At 39.1% G+C, this 18424-nt stretch overlaps 1 pseudogene; it reads right to left on the bottom strand.

Annotated features, from left to right (window-relative positions):
* Positions 1-5594: 5594 nt before the first annotated feature.
* On the bottom strand, positions 5595-5689 carry LOC118922087 (U6 spliceosomal RNA; annotated as a pseudogene).
* Between the last annotated feature and the right edge of the window lie 12735 nt (positions 5690-18424).

An 18424-nucleotide genomic window follows, 5' to 3' on the forward strand; every position in this document is an offset into this window, starting at 1 on the left:
GATACCTGTCTTTTTCTGCCTGGCTTATTTCACTAAGCATAATACCCTCTAGCTCCATCCATGTTGTTGCAAATGGTTTTCTTCTTATGGCTGAATAATAGTCCATAGTGTGTATGTACCACATCTTCTTTATCCATTCATCTACTGATGGGCACTTAGGTTGCTTCCATTTCTTGGCTATTGTAAATAATGCTGCGATAAACATAGGGGTGCATATGTCTTTTTCAAACTGGACTGCCATATTCTTAGGGTAAATTCCTAGGAGTGGAATTCCTGGGTCAAATGGTATTTCTAATTTTAGTTTTTTGAGGAACCTCCGTACTGCTTTCCACAATGGTTGAACTATTTTACATTCCCACCAGCAGTGTGTAGTTCCCCTTTCTTCACAACCTCGCCAGCATTTGTTGTTTGTCTTTTCTGTGTTGGCCATCCTAACTGGTATGAGGTGATATCTCACTGTGGTTTTAATTTGCATTTCTCTGATAATTAGGGATGTGGAGCATCTTTTCATGTGTCTGTTGGCCATCTGAATTTCTTCTTTGGAGAAGTGTCTGTTCAGTTCCTCTGCCCATTTTTTAATCGGCTTATTTGCTTTTTTGTTGAGGTGTGTGAGCTCTTTATATAATTTACATGTCAACCCCTTATTAGATATGTCATTTATGAATATATTCTCCCATACTGTAGGTTGTCTTTTTGTTCTACTGATGGTGTCCTTTGCTGTACAGAAGCTTTTTAGTTTGATAAAGTCCCACTTGTTCATTTTTGCTTTTGTTTCCCTTGCCTGGGGAGATAGGTTCATGAAGAAGTTGCTCATGTTTATGTCCAAGAGATTTTTGCCTGTTTTTTCCTAAGAGTTTTATGGTTTCATGACTTACATTCACATCTTTGATCCATTTTGAATTTACTTTTGTGTATGGGGTTAGATAATAATCCAGTTTCATTCTCTTACATGTAGCTGTCCAGTTTTGCTGAAGAGGCTGTCATTTGTGGGAAGGTTTTTATAACAAATTTATTTAATATATAAAAGGCTATTCAGATTTTTAGATTTTAGCTCATAAAATTAAGTTGTATTTTCAAAGAATTTATCCATTTGACCCAAGTTACTGGATTTGTGGACATAAAATTATTCATAATAGTTTCTTGTCCTTTTAATGTTTGTAGGATCTGTAGTGGCAACTTTTTTTTTTCATTCTGGTACTAATAATTTCTGTTTTCTCCTTTTCCTTGATCAGTCTAGCTAGGTGTTATCAATTTTGTTCTGATTTTCAAAGAATCAACTTTGGACTTTGTTGATTTTTCACAGCTTTTTCAGTTTCATTGATTTCTGGTCTTTATATATTTTCTTAGCTTGGGCTTTGCTTTTTTCTTTAGTTTCTTAGGGTAAGTCTTAGGTTATGATTTTAGACATTTTTTTCTAATAAAAATTTTTAAAGATACGGATTTTTCTTGAAGTGCTATTTTAGCTGCATCTCAGAATCTTTAATATGTTTTATTTTCATTATCGTTTGGTTGTACATAGTTCCTAATTTCCTTGTGAGTTCTTTGATCCATTGGATGGATTATCCAAAAATATTTTGTCTAGTTAGCAAATGTTTTTTTTTCCCCCTCAATATCTTCTTATTACTGATTTCTACTTTAATTCCACTGAGGTTAGAGAATATCCTCTTTACAATTTCAATCCTTTTAATTTTCTTAAGACTCATATGATGACCCCCAGTATATGGTCTCTTTGTGAGTGTTCCTTGTGCACTAGAAAAGAATATGTATTCTGAAATGTTGGGTGAATTTGTTCTGTAATGTCAATTAGGGCAAGTAATTGGTACTTTTAAGTTCTTTGGTGTCTTTACAGATTTATTTCTATCAGGTGTTAAGTATTGAAATCTTTTATTATGATGTGGAATTGTCTGTTTCTCTTTTTAATTCTGTGAGTCCTGCTTCATATTTTGGAGCTCTGTTACTAGGTTATGTTACATCCTCCTAATGAACTGACCATTTTACCATTGTAAAATGTATATGTCTTTGTAATACTTATGTCTCCAAGCCCACTTTATTGGATATGAATTACAGCTACTCCAGCATTCCTGGGTTTACTGTTTACATAGTGTACCTTTTTTCCTCTCATTTACTTTGTGCCTGTTTCTTAAAGTGAGTTTCTTATAGATAGTACATACTTGGATCTTATATTTTTATCTGTTCTGACAGACTCTACATTTTAATAAGAATATTAACATTTAATGTGATTATTGGTACAGTTTTAGTTAGTTTATTGTTTACCTGTTTGGACTAGTTCATTATTTTAGAGTTTTTATTTTAACTGACTTTTTAGCTCTACTCTCTTTGGATAATTTTTTTAGTGGGTGCTCTAGGAATTACAATATACATTCTCAATTGTTCAGTCTACCTAGAGTTAATATTGTACTACTTGACATAAAATGTAGAAATCTTACAACTCTATAGGTCCCTTTTCCATCCTAGTCTTTTGTGGTCTAAGTTGTCATACATACTAACCTATATTCATTATAAGCCCTATAATATGTTATAATTTCTGCTCTAATTTTATATGTCTTAAGGGAAAAAAATAAGTCTTTTATATATATATCCGCATATTTGCCATTTCTAATGCTCTTCCTACTTGAAGATCTGGTATCATTTCCTGTGGCCTGAAGAACTTTAGCATTTTTTTGTAGCACAGGTCTGCTGGTGACAAATTCTGTATATTTTTTTCCATCATATGAAGGGTCATGCTCCACAGTCTTCTGGTCTCAATTGTTTCTGATGACAAGTCAGTAGTAATTCAAATGGTTGCTTCCCTTTCTAGAATTCATCTTTTTCTTTAACTTCTCTCAGGTATGCTTAGTTAGGACTTTATCCTGGTTGAATTTGCTGAACTTATATCTGTGACTTTGTGCTGTTAATCAGATTTGGTACCATTTTGGCCATTAATTCTTCCAGATCTTTTTCCTGCTCTGTGTTCTCTCTCTTATTCTGGAACTTTGATTAGAAATACTCAAAGCATCTGTATAGTCCCTTTAGTCCCTGAATCTGTGTCCCTCCTACCTCCAACATTTCTCTCTACTCTTAAGATTATACGATTTCTGTAATACAGCTTCAAAGTTCACTGATTTTCTGTCAGTTTTCTGTCATTCTGCTAAGCCAGTAGAAGGAATTTATGTGGTTTTGTATTTTTCAGTTCTAGAATTTCTATTTTATAATTCTTTTTTATTAAGGTATCATTGATATACACTCTTATGAAGGTTTCACGTGAAAAACGTGGTTACTACATTCATCCATGTTATCATGTCCCCCCATACCCCATTGAAGTCACTGTCCATCAGTGTAGTAAGATGCCACAGAGTCACTACTTGTCTTCTCTGTTCTACAGTCTTCCCCGTGACCCCCCACACACCATGTGTACTAATCATAATGCCCATCAGTCCCCTTCTCCCTCCCTCCCCATCCACCCTCCCCTACCCTTCCCCTTTTGTAACCGCTAGTCCCTTCTTGGAGTCTGTGAGTCTGCTGCTGTTTTGTTCCTTCATATTTGCTCTGTTATAGTCTACAATTGAGAAATCATTTGGCACTTGTCTTCTTCCGCCTGGCTTATTTCACTGAGCATAATGTCCACCAGCTCCATCCATGTTGTTGCAAATGGTAGGATTTGTTTTCTTCTTATGGCTGAATAGTATTCCTTTGTGTATATGTACCACATCTTTATCCATTCATCTACTGATGGACACTTAGGTTGCTTCCGTATTTTTGGCTATTGTAAATAGTGTTGCAATAAACATAGGGGTGCATGTGTCTTTTTGAGTCTGAGAACTTGTTTTCTTTGGGTAAATTCCTAGGAGTGGAATTCCCAGGTCAAATGGTATTTCTATTTTTAGTTTTTTGAGAAAGCTCCATATTGCTTTCCACTATTTGGTTCCACTAAATGGTTGAACAAGTTTATATTCCCACCAGCAGTGTAGAAGGGTTCCCCTTTCTCTGCATCCTTGCCAGCATTTGTTGTTCTTAAGTCTTTTTGATGTTGCCATCCTAACTGGTGTGAGGTGATATCTCATTGTGGTTTTAATTTGCTAATTCTTTTTTTAAACTTTCTATTTGCTAAAGTTTCCTATTTTCATTTCAAGCATAATTTCCTGGATGTCCTTGAGCATAGTTACAATAGCTGAATCCTCAAGATGATTTTAGAATCCTTGTCTGCTCATTCCAACACTTAGATCATCTCAGTGTCAGTCTTTGTTGATTCTGTGGAGAATTGATCTCACTTTCCTGATTCTTGGCATGCCAAATAGTTTTGGATTGTTTTCTCAGACATGGTGAATGATGTTGAGATTCTGGGTTCTACTTTATGCCTCCAGGAGGTGGTGTTGCTCTCTTTTGTTTGTTTCCTTTTAGCAGGTCTTTAACTTGGCTGGACTCAAACTCTTAAGCACTGTCTTTTCCAGGTGGACAGCACCTCAAGTCTCATCAGCTCCTCAGAGTCTGCCCTGTGCTTGTGTGTTTGAGGGGGCGGGGTTTATATATACAGAGCTTTTGACTTACCCTACTCTGAAGGCTTCCCCCCTCACTTCTCTGGAACTGTGATTTCTCTGAACTCCCCACCCCATCCCTCACCCACCGTCCCTCAAACCAGCAGCTTCTGCAGCTGTTCAGCGTTCTAGCTGCCTGGCATGGTGTAGGTGGGGGCCACAAGCTGGGAGAGTAGGACACTTCCCTGTGCTGATCCCCTTCTTCCAAGTGTCAGTCCCCTCAGGGATCTGCCTGCTTCTGGCTGTTCTCCAGTATATTCAGATAGTTATCTTTTATGTTTTATCCAGAGTTCATAGCTTTTATTACTGGTTGGTCCAAAGGGAGCTGCTGAGCCATATCAGAAGCAGAACCTCTAGTGATGCATTGAAAATGTATGTGTGTGTATCTCCATCCATCCATAAGCTGAATTATAGGATATGCACATATTTTGAAGTATGAAAGGAATACTTTTAACTTGGTAAAATTGTTCACACACAATAAACATACATACACACTAATTCAGGGGATTCTAACAACCCAATAAGGTGGTCTATAAAACCACAAGTGAAATTATGTATACAGTTCTATGTGTAAGTACTTTTCTGGAAAATAAAGCTTTTTTATTCAGGTATGATTGATACACACTCTTATGAAGGTTTCACATGAAAAGACAACGTAGTTACTACATTTACCCATATTATCAAGCCCCCCGCCCCATACCCCAATGCAGCCACTGTCTATCAGTGTAGTAAGATGCCACAGATCCACTATGTGCCTTCTCTGTGCTACACTGGAAAATGAAGCATTTTCATAAAGTGATTGAGAACTTGGATTCTGGAGACAGATCTGGTCTTAGCTCATATTACCTCACTAACTATGTGGCTTTGGACAGATTACTTAACCTCTCCTGGAGTTAGTCTATTCAATTGTAAAAGGAATAAATAAGGTGGTTGTGAAGATTACATAGGGCATAAATGTGAAGTTCTACACTGCACAGCACTTAGGAGACACTCTTTTTTTTTCCTGCTTTTATTTGCATTTTTCTAAAGCTGAATTTATTCCTGATTCGTGAGTTTCTGTTTAAAAATATAGAACACAACAGATTTGCGTGTCATCTTGTGCAGGGGCCATGCTGATCTCTGTCATTCCAACTCTAATACATGTGCTGCCAAAGCAAGCATGGGAGACATTTTTTATCTGAGTTTTCAAATAATTTTCCTGGCAGGGAGCCAGTTCCATGAGTCCTTTCACAATGCTGGCAGAGGTTCTATGTGGCTGTCACACAGAAAACAGCTATTCAATCAAATGTCTTGAGAAAAACTGGACAGGAAATAGTTACTTAAGAAATTAAATGACTATTGAGAGGTGACACACCTTAGAGAGATAGAGTGTCTTTTAAAAAATTTTTTATTAAGGTATTATTGATATACACTCTTATGAAGGTTTCACATGAAAAAACAATGTGGTTACTACATTTACCCATATTATCAAGTCTCTCCCACCCATACCCCAATGCAGTCACTGTCCATCAGTGCAGCAAGTTGCCAGAGATCCATTATGTGCCTTCTCTGTGCTACACTGTTTTCCCTGTGACCCCTCCTCACACCATGTGTACTAAACATAATACCCCTCAGTCCCCTTCTCCCTCCATCCCCACCCACCCTCCCACACCCCTCCCCTTTGGTAACCGCTAGTCCCTTCTTGGAGTCTCTGAGTCTACTGCTGTTTCGCTCCTTCAGTTTTGCTTTGTTGTTACACTCCACAAATGAGGGAAATCATTTGACACTTGTCTTTCTCCGCCTGGCTTATTTCACTGAGTGTAATATCCTCCAGCTCCATCCATGTTGTTGCAAATGGTAGGATTTCTTTCTTTCTTATGGCTGAATAGTATTCCATTGTGTATATGTACCACATCTTTATCCATTCATCTACTGATGGACACTTAGGTTGCTTCCATATCTTGGCTATTGTAAATAGTGCTGTGATAAACATAGGGGTGCATATGTCCTTTTGAATCTGAAGAACTTGTATTCTTTGGATAAATTCCTAGGAGTGGGATTCCCGGGTCAAAAGGTAATTCTATTTTTAGTTTTATGAGGAACCTCCATATTGCTTTCCATAATGGTTGAACTATGTGGGATTAATGGGCTTAATATATAAATAAAGTATTATAGAAATCAAATGTATGAAGATTTGTGACTTAATTGTCTCTCCTAAGACCTCTGATGTTTGGTCAAGGACAGAGTGATTAAAGCCATAAAAAGTTCCTACAGCTCGTGACCACCCTCACATGGTTTTGGTATCCTTGAGGAGTGTCCCACCCTTGGGCTGGACTCAAAGATAGATAATGATCATGTGCTGAACCCCCTACTCAGATATCTTCAGATGTTCATTTACTCAGTAAATATGAGGAGTGCCTTCTTGGCATTACTCTTGACCTGTTATGCCTTGAGTCCCCTGGCTGGTCCATTCAGTTCTTCGATATCTCATCGTGTCGCCTCCTTAATCTGCGGGTCAGAGACAGGGAGGAGGCCAACAAGTGGCGCCGGAACAGGGACCCTTGAAACTCAGAGCCAGGAAGCTCCAAAGATCATCGACCCGGTAAGGCTCCCGAGAAAAGTGTACATAGGGACAGGGTCGAGACGTCAGGGACACTATAATGGACCAACATGAAACTAAAGCAGTTAAACTGGAGGATCATTTGGAATTACTCTGTGCCCTCCTAAAAACATCAGGAGTGAAAACATCTAAAAGGGATTTTGCTCAACTTCATAAATATATTAGGAAACATTGTCATTGGTTACCGCCACAAGGAACACTTAAACAGGCTGATTAGAATAATGTGTTAAGAGATTTTAAGAAGGCACACAGACAAGGGGATGTTATCCTTGTGCCTGTCTGGTCTTTATGTAATCTGATCACTCTTGCCTTACAGCCTCTACAATCTCCCCCACTTTCTGACACTAAATCAGACACACATGAGCGAAAGAATTGCCAGACGATGTGGTAAAATCAAGTAGACGTTCCTCATCCCACATTTGTCTGACTCCTCTTCATCCTCCTCCTCTTCCTGTTCAGAGAGTGAGGATGAGAGCCCTGTTCGTCTCTGTCATCGTAAAAAACCTCAGTTTCTGCCTCTGCTGCGTCTGCCTTCACAGCAAGGATAGCAAAGGCCAGAGGGAAGGTGACATGGATGCTTATCTGGCACCCTTTGTGGCACCAGTTAGCTTGACTCTTTTTGGGCCAGGTGAGGATCCTGATTTTCCACAAGGCCGAGTCAGAGCACTTTATACACCTATTCCCTATAAAACATTGAAAGATTTCAAACAAGCCATCTCTACTTAGGGCACTAATTCGCCATATGTAGTGGGTCTTCTAAGAGGATTAGCAGAACAAGAAAGGATGATTCCTCATGATTGGGATTTACTGGCTCGTACCTGTTTAGACTCTTCTGAGTTTTTACAATTCAAAACGTGGTGGTACGAGGAAGCAAAGGCACAAGCTCTGAGAAATCAGCATGCCAATCCTCCGATTCTTATAACTGCTGAACAGCTAGCAGGACAAGGAGATTGGCTGCAGCTAGAAAGGCAAGCCAGGTATGAGGACACCACAGTGACACAGGTGCGTCTGTGTTGCCTGAAAGCTTGGGAAAAGATACAAGCGGCTGGACGGCCTGCTTTACCATTCAGTAAGCTTAAACAGGAATTCAATGAACCATATGTTGATTTTGTTTCAAGGTTGCAAGATAACTTGAGACGAACTGTAGCACATCCAGATTTGAGGGATTTGTTGTTGCAAATGTTAGCCTATGATAATGCAAATACAGAGTGTCAGAGAGTTCTTAGACCTTTGAAAGCTGCAGGAGCTAGAATGGAAGATTATATCAAGGCCTGTGCCGATGTGGGTTCTCCTACGTACCAAGCTAATCTGCTAGCAGCTGCTATGAGAGGAAAGTCAAGAGGAAGATTTAAAAGTCTGACATGTTTTGGTTGTGGCAAGCAATGGCATATGCAGAGAGATTGCCAATCACAAAAGAGGGCGAGAGAGCCAAACTTTAAAAATAAACCGTTGTCTGCCCAAAATGTAAAAAAGGGAGACATTGGTCTAATGAATGCCGTTCAAAATTTGGTTAAGACAGTAATCCTATCAATCAGTCTCAGCCTTTAAACCTTCAATCGGGCCAGCCTCTGAGGCCCTAGAAAATAATACAGAGGCATCTTCCCCAGTTAAAAGAACATGGCATGATTTACAAGAAGCAACTAGAGGAAGTACCGCTGTAGATCTTGCCTCTTCTCAATCTGTATATTTACATCCATCACAAGGAGTCCAATTGCTTAATATGGGAATTTTTGGTCCTTTACCGGCTAATTCTGTAGGATTACTTTTAGGCCACAGTAGCTGGACACTAAAAAGATTAATAGAAAGACCAGGACTTATTGATCAAGATTATATGGGTGAGATTAAAATAATGGTATCATCTATAAAGCATTATATATACCTCAGGGAGAAAGAGTTGCCCAGTTACTTTTACTTCCCTATCTCCCACCGTCAACAACACCTTATGAAAGGGGACAAGGTGGATTTGGAAGTACAAATAAACAAATATGGCTTAATACAAAAATCACATCTGACAGACCTCAATGCAAAATCAGCATTCAAGGCAAGTCTTTTACAGGGTTGTTAGACACAGGAGCTGATGTGTCTATAATTGCTCTTAAACATTGGCCAAAAAATTGGCCCAAACAAGAGAAGCATATTCAAGTGTCAGGTATTGGTACAGCTTCTCAAGTATGGCAAAGTTCGGCTACGTTACATTGCTTAGGCCCAGAAAACAATTAGCTTTCTTAAGACCTTTAATTGTTGATGTAGCAATTAAACTCTGGGGATGAGACTTGATGCAACAATGGCATACTACACTGTCTTTTGATGAACCTTCCTCAGTTCAATCTTTTTCTTAGGGATCATTGATACATGGCTGCCAGCTCCTATACCATTACAGTAGACCACTCAGATGCCTGTTTGGGTGGATCAATGGCCCCTCAATAAAAAACTGGCAGCCTTACACACATTAGTTCAAACCCAACTTCAGCTAGATAGGTTAGAATTTTCCACAAGCCCATGGAATTCCCCTGTATTTGTTGTAAAGAAGTCAAGAGATTGGAGACTCTTACATGATTTAAGAAAAATTAATGCAGTTCTTAAACCTATGGGACCTTTACAACAAGGTCTCCCTTCTCCAGCTATGATTCCAAAAGACTGGAATATGGCTATCATTGATCTTAAATATTGCTTTTTTACAATTCCTTTGGCCATGGCAGATAGAGAAAAGTTTGCTTTCACTGACCCTTCCTTAAAATTGCAGGCTCCTTCAGAAAGATTCCAGTGGAAAGTCCTTCCTCAAGGAATGTTGAACAGCCCTATAATTCGTCAAAATTATGTGCATAGAGCTCTTCAGCCTGTGAAAAATGGCCTTCTGCTTATATCATTCATTATATGGATGATATTCTCATAGCCCTGCTCAAGCATTTGTCCCTCACGACTATTCTCAATGAGACTGAGATTGAGTTAAAACAATGGGGCTTACAGATAGCTCCTAATAAAATACAAATACAATACCCAATGGATTATTTAGGAAGTAAAATCCAAGAAAATTCAATAATTCCTCAGAAAATTCAGATTAGGAGAGATCATCTTAGAACTTTAGATGATTTTCAAAAGCTTTTAAGAGATATTAATTGGCTTTGACCATTATTAGGTATTCCTACTTACAAATTACATCTTTTTAATACCTTAAAAGGACTCCCAGATCTTAACAGTCCAAGAAATTTAACCTCAAAAGCTGAAGAAGAACTCGAATGGATAGAACACATTCAAAAGGCTCAATTATCAAAGGTTGATTTACACAAACCCTTACTTCTATTAATTTATTTTACTCCCACAGGATTGCTCTGTCAATGTAACTGTTGGTTAGAATGGATATTTTTACAATATCAATCTAAACCCTCGTTACAACCTTACATTGACAAAGTAGCCTCCTGACATCCTCAAAGGACGACAGAGACTAAGGCAGATGATCGGTTACGATCCTCATTCCATTGTTCTTCCACTATCTAAACAAGATATCACACAAATATTTAAAGAGAATACTCCATGGCAAATTGCGTTCTCTAATTTTTTAGGAAATATTGACTGCCATTACCCTAAAAATAAGTTATTTTCCTTTTTTCAGCATCATCAGTGGATTCTTCCTCACAAAACTTCCCCCAGTCCACTAGTAAATGCTTTGACTTGTATTACAGATGGTGCAAAATCTTTTAAAGCAGCCTATACAACTTGTTCTGGTCTAGCAAAAACCTTTCAAACATCTTTTACTTCTACACAACAAAATGAGTTATATGCTATATTGCAAGCTCTGCAAGACTTTCCAAGTCCTCTCAATATTGTTACTGACTCAGCTTATATGGCCTTTTTCTGTTCCTTTATTAGAAACTGCGATGTTGGGCACCATACAATCTCCTATTAACACTTTATTTTCTCAATTGCAGGTGTGTACCCATCATCATCTGCACCCTTTCTTTATCACTCACATACGATCACATTCTAATTTACCAAGTCCTTTATCATACTAAAATGATAAAGTAGACAAACTTGTTTCTCCAGTTAATTACTCACCAGCTCAACATTATCATGACCTAACTCATGCTCCTTCCTTTACTTTGCAAAAGCGTTTTTCCCTTTCAGCCTCTGAAGCTCAAAATATCTTGAATTCCTGCTCAACCTGTTCTCAAATCAATTCTCCCCATTTACAGGCTGGAACCATTCCCAGAGGAACACGCCCTAATGCCCTAAGGCAAATGGACGTTACCATTGTTCCTGAATTTGGAACTCTTAAACATGGTCATGTTTCTATAGATACGTATTCTTCTGCTTCTTGGGCCACTGCTTTAATAGGAGAAAGATCTCATCACGTCATTACTCATCTCTTACAAGCATTTGCAGTATTGGGCATTCCTGCTACCATAAAAACTGACAACCCTCCAGTTTACCTCTCCTGTATGCTAAAGAAAATTTTTCAGCTATACAATATCACTCATAAAACAGGCATTCCTTACAATTCTACAGGTCAAGCTCTAAAACATTATTTATTAAAACAAAAAGGGGGATTGCTCCCCGACATGATCAAACTAACTGCAAATCAACGATTAATGCATGCTTTACATATTCTTAATTTTGATCTTTTACAAGGTGACGGACGATCAGCTATGGAAGTACATTTTTTCTGACACTATTTCTTTTTCTAAAACAACAGCAGTTCCTGTATAGTGGTCTCCAATAGGTTCTTCAAAGTGGTACAGAGGTCATATTAAAGTGTGGGGCAAAGGGTTTGTTTGCGTTGTTGCAGAGGAACAACATCTGATCTGGCTACCCAGGAAGAGAATTAAGATACGATATAAAGAAGAACTCCCAATATCAACACCTTCAGAGAAGTCTACTCTGAGAGATGATCATCAGCAGGCCTCATCAACAGTTTGTACACAGCCCACAGATAGCTGAAGCACACCAGATAACGAGATTTTTATTTTTATTCCTGACAATAACATTTGCACATACAGACACTGCACAAGCTTGCACTATCACAGCTAATGTAAGCAATCTTCCATATCTAGGTCGAGTAGTCCTTCATTGTGTATCCACCTGCTCTACTCCAGCAGGTCCAGTAGTATGGAAAAAGAATGGTGAGGAAATATATAGGCAAACAAGTGGAGGAAGATTTGGGTGGCATAATGCTACAGATCAAACTCATAGAGAGAATAATCACTATGATATTTATAAAACAGTTTTGACTCTAGAAGATATTGGAATTTATACCTGTGAAAAATTCCAAAAAGGATCTCTGACATATCATATAAGAGTAGTCATGTGTATTTAAATACATCACTTGTTCCAGAACGTAAGTTCTCCTCACCTAACCTATGGCTGCAACTAGCAGGCCAAGGATTGAATAAGTCATCCTTTTGTATAGCAGGAGTTTCTTCCATTAATGGATTGTTAACAAAGAATTTAATAGGAATAGGACTTCCTCCCATGGTGTTTACTAATATATCAGGTATAAATATTACCCATTCTCCTGACATTCTTGTGCGTGATATTCAATTAAATTTACCTGTTAGGACTACCATAATAACTGATTGTGTATGTATTAATTGTACTCAGATACCTTCTTGTTGTAACTTTACTATTCGTGTAAAATGACCATACGGATATAGACTCCCAAATGGCTGGGTGTTTTTATGTAATAACAAAACATATCAAGCCTTTTCTTCACAATACCAAGGTGTTTGTGGTGTGGGATGTATTCTTCCTGCTCTCATGGATCATCCTGGATATACACATAAAAGGTTTCCTCGAGCTTTGTCGTCTAGCTGTGACGACAACGTGAAGTTGTTGTATCCCACTGCTGTTGCAGTTGCTGCTGCATTTCTTTTGCCAGTTCCTGGACTTGCTGCAGGAATGCAAAATGAAATATCTAAACTGGCCTGTGCATACAGTAGAACTACAAATGTGACTGCTTCTATATTATCTGAACTGAACCAAGAACTGGGAGAAGTACGAATTGCAGTACTTCAAAATCGTGCTACCATAGATTATCTATTGTTAAAAGAACATATGGGATGTGAACAATTTCCAGGGATGTGTTGTTTCAATTTGTCTGATTTTTCTCAAACTATTCAAAATTAGTTGGATGACATTCATCATGTTATTCATAAGTTTTCACAAATGCCTGGATTATCACACTGGTTTTCTTGGTTTCATTGATATGGCCAATACTTATAGGTTTACTTCTATTATGCATTTGTCTTCCTGTTCTTATAATGTGGGCACGTCATTTCATTACCAGTCTATTGAAGCCTATTCATGCTTATGATATTTTTCAAGAAATAATGCCTAAAGAATGATTGTTCATGAGAGTCCGTGCAATGAATTTTTTACTTTATGATTTTTATGATTGTAGCTAGACGCAGGAATATGAGAAGAGCGTCAATCTAGTTCAAATGCCTCTTTTTCCCGTATACTATCTCCCTGTATGGCCCCCGAGGATGGCTGGTTAGCCAGAGATGGTAAGATTCCTCATGGGAGGAACAACCTAAGACAGGCACAGTCGCAGGGGGCCAACAGGTGAAGGCAAGGGGGCCAACTGAGGCGAGGCTTGGAACCTCGTCCCCCCATTTATGTGGGGCATTCTCTACTGCTTTCGCCTTGATATCAAGATCTAAAAATGGACTTCTTGCTTATATTGCACCTACTGTTTTGGTGTTCTTTAATTAAAAAATAAGGGGGAAATGTGGGATTAATGGGCTTAATATATAAATCAGGTAATATAGAATTCAAATGTATGAAGATTTGTGAGTTGATTGTCTCTCCTAAGACCTCTGATGTTTGGTCAACGACAGAGTGATTAAAGCCATAAAAAGTCCCTACAGCTCGTGACCACCCTCACATGGTTTCGGTATCCTTGACGAGTGTCCCACCCTTGGGCTGGACTCAAAGATAGATAATGATCATGTGCTGAACCCCCTACTCAGATTTCTTCAGATGTTCATTTATTCAATAAATATGAGGAGTGCCTTCTTGGCATTACTCTTGAGCTGTTATGCCTTGATTCCCTGGCTGGTCCATTCAGGTCTTCGATATCTCATCGTGTCGCCTCCTTAATCTGTGGGTCGGAGACAGGGAGGAGACCGACAGAACTAGCTTACATTCCCACCAGCAGTGCAGGAGGGTTCCCCTTTCTTCACATCCTCACCAGCATTTGTTGTTCTTAGTCTTTTCGATGCTGGCCATCCTTACTGGTGTGAGGTGATACCTCATTGTGGTTTTAATTTGCATTTCCCTGATGATTAATGATATGGAGCATCTTTTCATGTGTCTGTTGGCCATCTGAACTTCTTGGAGAATTGTCTCTTCATATCCTCCACCCATTTTTTAATCAGGTTATTTGCGTTTTGGGTGTTGAGACATGAGTTCTTTATATATTTTGGGTTTTAACCCCTTGTTGGATATGTCATTTGCAAATATATTCTCCCATACTGTAGGATGCCTTTTTGTTCTGTTGATGGTGTCCTTTGCTGCACAGAAGCTTTTTAGTTTGATGTAGTCCCATGTGTTCTTTTTTGCTTTTGTTTTCCTTGCTCGAGGAGATGTGTTTAGGAAGAAGTTGCTCGTGTTTATATTCAGGAGATTTTGCCTGTGTTCTTCTAAGAGTTCTATGGTTTCATGACTTATTCATGTCTTTGATCCATTTCGAGTTTACTTTTGTGTATGGGGTTAGACAATAATCCAGTTTCATTCTCTTGCATATAGCTATTCAGTTTTGCCAACACCAGTTGTTGAAGAGGCTGTCATTTCCCCATTGTATGTCTGTGGCTCTTTCATCATATATTAATTGACCATCTATGCTTGGGTTTATATCTGTGCTCTCTAGTCTGTTCCATTGGTCTATTGTTCTGTTCTTGTGCCAGTACCAAATTGTCTTGATTACTGTGGCTTTGTAGTTGAGCTTAAAGTTGGGGAGCATAATCCCCTCAGCTTTATTCTTCCTTCTCAGGATTGCTTTGGCTATTCAGGCAGGGTCTTTTGTGGTTCCATATGAATTTTAGAACGATTTGCTCTAGTCACAGCTTAGAGGCTTTGTGAAAGAAACATTTTCTGTGATGCCAAAGTATGCTTTAATTTGCCAGCTGTAGATTCCAAATGGGGCAGGTGGGAGTCTGCAAGAGCAAGTGGGGTACATATGCTCAACATTTGGCATAATTTCTCAGAGTGGTACAGATTTTCTGTTTGATCTTAGGTATCTATGGAAAAAGTAAACAATATAGTTTCAAGAAGAGAAGGGTTTTTCTTTATTCTTCAAGAATATTTTGAACATTTGCCTTCTGTCATGATGATGGAAACCACCCTATGGAGACACACCGTTTTCCCAGGTTCCATTCATGGCTGTCATTCCCTTACTGTATCTAAGCTCCCCTCCCCCATTGTAATATCTCACATTTTTATGTGGGCCCAAATTAATGTTTATCATTTTGCTACACAGTCTGACCATTCATTAGTTCTCTGTCTTCTGCTCTGCTATTGTTCTTAGAGTAAGGTGTTTTGTTTTGTTTTGTTTATAAATAGGATTGAGGTAGTGTGTGTAAGGAGCCCTCACCTTCCTGGCAGTGGTTTTCTGTCAGACCTTTGCAGATGCAATACCTTGATTAGGTATCAGGCCCTTGGCTTACAGGCTTTTCCTTTCAGTACAACAAATACTTGCTTTTTTCTTGGCATATACTATTGTGGAAGAGAAGCTTTATGCCTGTTTTGAGTTTCTTTTTTTGTTGTATATAATGTGAATTTTTCTCCTTAGACACTCATATGTTTTTTCTTCTTCAAATTAAAAAAATGTCATCAGGTTATTTCCAGTTGTCTCTTCCTTAATATTTCTTAATATTTGGTTACCCTTTTGAAGTCTAAAGACTAGCCCTTTTATTTTAGACTATTATTTTCCTCTTACTTATTTGATTATTGCTTTTCTACTCTGTTCCCATTGGACCTGGTTTCTGTTGTATACAATCTGCTGATTACCATTCTTGTGTTTGTCAGCTCAACAATTAGGCTTTCCCTTTAGAAATCTCTGCATTCACAGACTGTCCTTTTTGCACTTGCTTGCTTATGGTTTCTAGATGGAATCTGGAAACTCAATGTACACATGCTTTAAGGACTTTGCATATCTTCTGTTTCTCTTTTATAGGGACACATTTCTCCTGATCCCTCAAACTGATTTCTTTACAATTACTAATTTGTCTACTATCTCCACATGTGCATGAATTTGGGTCTTCCAAGAAGGGATTGGACTTAGGAGGGATGTTTTGAGGGCTAGTGCAGGAGAAGGCAGGGAGGATCTTCAGAGGCTGGTCCAATGCTCATAGAAGGAGAGAGAGGGAAGGAGGGTGGGGTTACGAGCCTGGCACTAAGTGCAGTTCCAAGCAAGATTTGGCCAGGTCCGTGAAGGGTCCTCAGGCCAGTTGCCAGTGGGAATTCAGCATCTCTGGAATGGGTCTGCCTAGTACCGCCACTAGAAAGAGTCCCCAGAAAGTGTGGCCTGGGTGTGAACCTGGGGGATCCAGCATTGGGACAGCAGCCAAGTGTGCTCCCCACAGCAGGGAATCCGGTGTATGTCCATAGCTGCCACGGTAGGTTTCTGTTGCTTGTGTAGAATTATTTTTCTGGTTGTACTTGAAAACAGCTTTCTTCAAATTATGTGGGTACCTGTCTAAATCTTAAAAAGGACATTCAAAGGAGGAGGGCAAAGTTAAGATTTATGCACGTTTATTTTGTCAGATGTGGGAGATTCAGGCAGCCATGCACAAAGAGTTTCTCCAGTGTGGCAGCGAGACGGTGGCTGGGTGTGCACTGCCCCCTGGCTGGCAGGCTGTGCTCTTGGGGCCGCTGGGATGTGCTCTGCTCCTCAGCTGTGCACAGCTCTTGCTCTGCTCTCCGCAGGCCAGTGGATCTCAAGAGGCAATGGGAAAAGGCTGTAAATCTGAAATGGCCCCTTTCTTGTAGCATTAAAGGCTGGCTCTGAAACGAGCCTGCATCCAAACCATTCACAGAGATCCAGTTTGGGATCACCCCAAGAATTTGGGGCCCTGAACCACATAATACTGTGGCTGAATGGAAGTCTGTGTGTTAGCATAAAAGACTTCCGTGTCCCTGGAACGGGCTGTGGTGTGGTGGCTTCAGTGCAAGGGTACTGCAAAGGTGCAAAGGTGGCTTCAGTCACCCCATCCGTGTCCAAATTCTGGTTCTCCCACTTTCTTTTTTTTTTTTGTTCCTCAACTTTCTAATAGTAGTATTTCCTCACCCAAGCTCTGGAACCTTCCTGAGCCTCAATTCCCTAATCCAGCCGCTAGATGGGATCATAGCTACTTTTGAGGTTATTGGGATTGGAAAGGTAGTGTGGGAGGCCAGAGCTCAGTGCCGGGTAGCTTGCCATTGTTCAATAAATGGAAGCTGTTGGACTGGTCTAGAGAGTATGTGTCCAGAAGAAATGCACTGTGAGCCACAATTTCAGTCTGAATTTTCTCAGCCACATTAAAAGTACAAAAAAAAAGGTGAAATTAATTTTAACACTACATTTTATTTAACCCAATATATGTAAAATATCATTTCAACATGTAATCAATGTAAGAAAATAAGAGTTTACATTCTTTTTCTTGTACTAAGTCTTTGAAGTCTAGGGTGCATTTTACATTTACAGCAGTTTTCAGCCACATTTGACTGTGTTACCTGTGCTGTACTTTCATCCCTGTGGCTTACTTATTTTGTATTTGGAAGTTTTTCCCTCTTTGTCCCCTTCACTGTCTCACCCATACCCCTACCCCTCTCCTCTGTGGCGACCCCTGCCCCCAGTCTGTTCTCTGTGTTCACAAATCTACATTTGTTGGCTCATTTGTTTTGTTTTTTAGGAACCACATACAAGTGAAATCATAGTATTTGTATTTCTTTGCCTGGCCTATTTCACTGAGCATAATACCCTCTAGGTCCATTCATGTTGTTGCAAAGGGCAAGATTTTATCCTTTTTATATTACTGGGTGATATGTACCACATATCACTGGTATATATGTACCACATCTTTATCCATTCATCTACTGATGGACACTTAAGTTGTTTCTATATTTTGGCTACTGTAAATAATGCTGTGATAAACATAGGGGTGCATTATCTTTGTGAATTAGTGCTTTTGTTTTCTTCAGGTAAATTCCCAGAAGTGGAATCACTGGGTCATATGGTATTTCTATTTTTAGTTTTTTGAGGACCTCCATACTACTTCCCAGTGGCTGCACCAATTTACATTCCCACCAACAGTGTAGG

This window comes from Manis pentadactyla, chromosome 9 (assembly GCF_030020395.1).
Source record: "Manis pentadactyla isolate mManPen7 chromosome 9, mManPen7.hap1, whole genome shotgun sequence".
Taxonomy (NCBI): domain Eukaryota; kingdom Metazoa; phylum Chordata; class Mammalia; order Pholidota; family Manidae; genus Manis; species Manis pentadactyla.